The sequence below is a fragment of the Periplaneta americana genome, chromosome 2 (genome assembly GCF_040183065.1).
Source record: "Periplaneta americana isolate PAMFEO1 chromosome 2, P.americana_PAMFEO1_priV1, whole genome shotgun sequence".
Lineage (NCBI taxonomy): Eukaryota > Metazoa > Arthropoda > Insecta > Blattodea > Blattidae > Periplaneta > Periplaneta americana.
In genome coordinates, this window is record NC_091118.1 from 74,443,676 (window position 1) to 74,450,153 (window position 6,478).

Genomic DNA, 6,478 nt, shown 5'->3' on the forward strand with positions numbered 1-6,478 from the left:
AGGTAATTTACACACATGTAATTTGCACATACCGTATTGTGGATATGTAATCTGCTCACGCAAACAACTCAGGTCGGTAATAAAACAGGATGTAAATTGCACACAGACCTATAATCGCACGTATTTCCTTTGAACATATTCACTGTTACAATATTCATGTATTAACCAATAATTTATATTGGTAGGCCTAGATGGTATTTTGCTCGTTTAATGAATTCCATCGAGATATATGCCCCTCATTAATAGTACATTATGCAACGAGCCTATAATGGCAGTAATTAAGACGCAAGTATGATTGTTTATGAAACGAGCGAGTTTCATAATTTTCATACGAGCGTCTTAATTACCATTATAGGTAAGTTTCATACGACTTTTTATGCTCGACCATATTTCTAACTTGAAATTATTTAAAATTAGGTCTTCTTATGGTTATGTGCGAACTGACCTGAATTGTGAGATGTGCGCAGACGCGAAAGTATTTGATTTTTTCCGAGGGCGAATGTCATTGACCTTGGCAGAGAATAAGATGAAGATTACTCTGATATAACCTGGAAATTGATTTAGAATTGAAAAACGAGATGACAAATTGAATTTATTTGAATATTATTTACAATTAACGCTAATTATTATATTAACAGAACATAACCTTCTGCGACAGTATTGGATTTCCAGCCTCCGTGACTTTTCGCTAATTGTCTTTCGATTGCATATCCGAGAATAATCGATATAACGGTACAAAGCTGACTTGTCATTGGCTGAACACCTGAACTTTAATGAGTAGGTGTACTTTAATGACATGCATTAAAGGACTGCTACCAGGTGTATAATTACTACATTTCGGCATGGTCGAGCATAAAATCTTTTATATTTCTCTCCATAGTTTCTTTCCTACTTATGGAGCCCTTATTTTTAACTTTTGCTGCAGTAGATATCCCCTGTATGTTCATGTATGTGTATTTGAAATTAAATTAACCTATTTGTAAAAGTATAAATCTCAAGATCAGCAGAGTAAAATGTCTTGTTGAATCTGCTATGAAAAGACTCACAGGCATTGGTTGTACGCTGCAAGCTTGCTGTTTTAGCTGTCCAGATTGGAGGAGGAAAGGTAGCGTCATCGTCTACATGGGTGTCTACTAAATAGTCATAAAAGTTTAGTAGTTTTTATCTTATGGCTTAATGACCATTAAATAAGACACAAAACAGTCGCCAACTTCATGTGGGTCTAAAAATGGTAGACCGAATACAAGTTTTAACCAACTGCCGATTTCAGAACCACTTTTATATTTATTTATCAATCCATATTTCATAATCTGATGTAAATTAAATTAATAGTACAGAAGTAACAGAGCGGATTCAGCACCAATATAACTGTCGTAAATTCTTTGAGTTTCTTCCGGAAATACTCAAAAAGCTGTTGTTGGCAACCCTACTTTAGGTAGTACCCATTGGTTTTGAGTAAAATTCCACTAGTTTTGAGTAAAATTACAGTTGTTTGCGATTTTACACAGATTTATATTTTTCGAATACTTGTTCGCCGAGTTAGCTCTGTGGTAGCGTGTCTGCCTCCAGACTAGCCGGCCCGGGTTTCATTCCCGGCGGAGTCAGAAAATTTTATCGGGACTAGGAGAGATGGCGGTGCACAACTTCTAATCACTAAATTGTGCATCAATATGCCTGGATTAAATCCCAAATCTCTCCGCAGTGCATATGAAGGGAGGGCATATGGGACGCTCAGAGCACAAGGGAATCAAGTCACAAAAATAAACTTTACAGAAAATTACACTCAAAGTTTTTTATGTATAGTTAATTGCCCATTAAAGGTGAATGTGATTTTAAACATTTGCACCATTGTAAAGGTTGTGAGGACATGATTCTTTTATGCTCTGAGAGTAGCCTCATCTAAGGTATGTACAGACGAAATATCTCCCAATTTACCAAAAGCTGACTTGATTCCTTCGTGCTCTGAACGCCCCATATGTCACTGTTGATAGTGATTCGTCCGTTGGATGGGGACATTAAGCCTGGCGGCCCCCTTGGTGCTATTCGAGAGGAGTAGACTACGTGCCGGCACCGGGATTCCCCTTATCCCTTCCTCACTCTCATCATCATCATCAACCATTCCCTACATTACACTTACACGAACACTTAACATACATATACCCTAGTACACGACATAAACTCCTCACAGATACACATCATGCATAACGTGGCCCGCCAATTTGGTGTGCAATTTGAAACTGGGTCACAGTCCTGCCATCTATCCGCAGTATGCGGAACCCGAATCACGCAAAGTGAAGTGGACAGGCATTAGACACACATATTTTTCGAATGGAATCAAGAACCGGTAGGGAAGGGGGAGAGGGGTCGCGCGCCCAAAACTGGGTCAAAATTTGGGGTGCACTGCTAACCAACAGTGTCGTCATACTCTGTACCTTCTCTTCTGCAGTAATGCGTGAAGTCTTAGGCTTATAATTATAGTATGTTATTTTTAACTTGGTTATTTAACGACGCTGTATCAAATACTAGGTTATTAAACGTCGATGGAATTGGTGATAGCGAGACGGTATTTGGCGAGATGAGGCCGAGAATTCGTCATAGATTACCTGACATTTGCCTTACGGTTGTGGGAAACCTCGAAAAACTCAGCCAGGTAATCAGCCCGAGCGGAAATCGAAGTCGTGCCCGAGCGCAACTCCGGATCGGCAGACAAGTGCCTTAGCGGACAGAGCTACGCCGGTGGCTAGTACGTTATTTAGTTCGTGGGAGAATATCTTATTTTTAAAATTCTCAAAATAGTACCGCAACATAAGTTTGTGCATACCGGCAGTAATTTATTTCCAATTCGACCAATGGTCGTACGAGAAGATAGGTATACTTAGTTAATGATGACATCAGTCAGTATGTTCTGGAAGTTTTTACACCGGTTCAGTTATTTCATATTGCATTTAGCTTCATTCTATCTTATTGTATCCATTTAGTGCTTGTTAATTCATTTAATTAGTATTTGTATGTTTTGTATCAATTTACGTTTTATCAACAGTAATCTCACTAGAGGTTTTGATTTATCTAGAGAAAATCAAAACTCGAGTGGGATTTAATTGACTATTACACGATTAGAAGAAATAAAGTACTCTAATACAATAAAATAGATATTAATTGACTTACTAAAATTCTATTTCACTAATGTTCCCTTCACCAAAACGCTTGAACGGAGCCACCATTTTCAGTCGACTAACTATGCGGGAAACAAATGACGATCGCAAAGCATGTTTTATAGTACCGTAAAGAAGATTAGTTGAACACATTCTTCCGTACCGTTTTATTGGACAAAAGTAGTAGGACGTAGTAAAAGTGTAAGAGTCATATTAATATAGGCATAGGCGGAGAGAGAACAGTTTCCTTCGGGATGGGGGCAAAGCAAAACCATAGAATCCCCATATAACGGGGTTATGGGGGACATCATTTACCTCCTCCTCCCGTTATAGCTTGACCGTGGTACAGTATATCGAAATATGACCATTTAATAAAGGTATTTTCGGGGGCATGTTTCTTACAGTATTACATCCATAGTCGCGATGTTTCGGACCGAGTTGTATAGGGCTTGAATTATAGGTCTACTACAAATTATAATAGGGCATAAATTAAAACAATCTCCCTCTTTTTCTCTCTCATATAGAAACACATGCTTACAACAATAAAACTACGTAACAGTGCTAACAGAAACTCTTTTATATGAAATTTACCTTCCTGAAAATAACATAGGTCTATGGAATGTAAACTCTAATTATTTTATTTAATCTCATCTTTAAGGTTACACCAGAGCGTTTGTTACACATTATTTCGGGATTAATTTTCTTTTTTCTGCATTGTTGTGTAGTATGTTATTCACATTTTTCCAAGTAGCGGTCTGAACACCTGCAGACTTCTAACCCATGAGTACAGGCTGTTACAATAGATATTATACATATATAATACATTACAGTGCTTCCATTCCTCAAATGAGGTATATAAATTCTTATACATTCAGAAATTTAAAATAAATATTATAGTCCAGACACATGATCTGAAGACATTAATTCATCAATTTAAACACAGAAACTTAATCATAAACAAAAGCAAAAAAAAATCTTTTGAATTCAATATTTTCTAACGTTAGTCTTAAAAAAAAAGAGTTTGAGACAAGTATGGGGGGAGAGCAATGCCCCCCCATAACTCAGCCTATGGATATAGGCCTACATATTTATTATTTATTTTTAAATTTAGCTTGGTCTCATGTGGTTATTTCCACTGCACCATTTTATAATCCTCATCACCTTTAACATTTTGATAAAGTTGAGTATCTCAATACTGCCGATATGAAACGTAGGAGAGAAACTTTTCAATTTCATTGTAGCCTACTTAAAATTTAAAAGTCGCCTATGGGCGCAGATTTATAGCTAATTTAAAAAGTGGGATATTCCACTGAAACACTTTTTTTAATGAGTCACATTCGTAATACGAATTTTATGTCCTACATGAGTCAAGTTATGTAGCAAGTTACAATCCATTGTTGTAAGTAACTCATCCTTTGCGAATTACCCTAATGACTGACGTACAAGATTTATTAAAGCAGCAACTCAGCAATCGTAACGAGGCAGTCGCAGTTTATCGAACAATAAGGTAAGATTCACTTTCATCTATTCATTCTCTCTTTCTTTATTTTCTTCTTTCTTTCTTTCTTTCTTTCTTTGTAGTATTATAACTGTTTTACCTCCTATGCCTAATCGTATTTTCAAGTCTATGATTTTAATCCGTTAAATATTGAGCTTCCAATACAAAGCAGTCACTAAGGAAACCTATTAGAAATAAATTAGAGATAAACTAGCGCCAAATATAGGTGTTCTCTTCGAATGTACAGTACCTAATTTCATTTTCCTGTGAAAAGTTAATGGTTCAAGATATAATGAGACACTAGGTAGAGTAGTGTGATTCCGATAGAATTTGGGGAAACTGTCTCTATATTAAATACCGGTAACACAATGTATTTTCACAAAACAATGTTACGAATTGAAAGGTTCCTCCATTGCCTCTAATATGCAGAATGAAAATATTTATTTAGAACTTACTAATTTAGCTGTTTTGTACTTTTTACGAGTCTTGCAAACTACCGGATTCACCCTCCAAGTTCAGATGATTCCGATCGCATGACAAGTGATTCTGATTGTTGAAATTAAACACGTGAAAGATACATAAAAACAATTTATGTTATCCAAATAAAATGATAAATATTTACCTACAATTAATAACACAAAAACGTGTTTCTGAACAATTGACCATTGGCTTTGAAAATATTCAAATATTCAGCCACTTACCTTATAATTTCCATAACCTACATTTGCCACAAATAAATTGTTTTTTTTTTCTTCGATCCCCATACAAATCTCATGGTAGGCCTACCACTCTTTTTGCTTTCCCTGGCATTGAATCAATTTCCCTTTCTTAGCAAACCCTGGATCATCATAAGGCAGGGAAAAAAACTGGCACATTATTTCCTATCATTCTTCGTTAAACCACAGTCTAGTATATACAGTCAAGAAGCTTGAGTTTATGAGGGTACTAGGAACAATGGACTGTGCAGGTACTATTTCGCATTGTCTGTAATGAGGCGATAGTAGCGATCCTAGTGGTTAGCAACTATCTATGGATGCATATTTACTACGTATTGAGCTTCGTAACTGTATATACTAGACTGTGGTTAAATTGTAGCCGAAATGAGCGAGTTTGACAATTCAGTTTTTTAATTGAAGTTCTTGATCACCACTGAGAACTTTAGAGGCCGCTGCCTTTTCTTGTTTTCTGCTGTTTTTAGGATCCATTTGTATTTCTATTCTGAAGCGTAGTCCTATAAGGAATTTTAACTGACTTGCAGCTTATTTAATAGATATAAAGGGTGCTGTTCATAGACATTTCGCAGCACGCGCTACGAGCATACTAAGCTAGGCCCGGCTATCGACTGGTTACTTGTACAGAATTCGAATCATATCCTATCGCTAACACTGGTTTATGAATACGAAAAACGCTGATCATCCACCGGAAACCCGCGCTAAAAATGTATATGAATCAAAGAGTTTGAAATACTTACTAGAGACACATACCCGTGAGTGGCAGGCAAGAAAAATGTCACAAATTGAACCGGCTAGCATCCGCCATTAAAGGGAGTGTTTGCGGCGCGAAATTCGAATACAGTACCACAATACATTGTTTTAACCTGGTGATAGACACTGTTTTAAAAATCTTTTACAAAGGATGAGTCGTGATGAAATAAACATGAATGGCAGAGGAGCGCTATATTTATTAAAGTATTATAATAATTCATCTTTGGCGATATTCTAAAACATAAATTAAATCACCCATATACACTCGGAGTATGTGAAATATTGAATAATGACAATGTCAACATTATTTTTCAGTATTACTAGTATAGTTTTAAGGACATAAT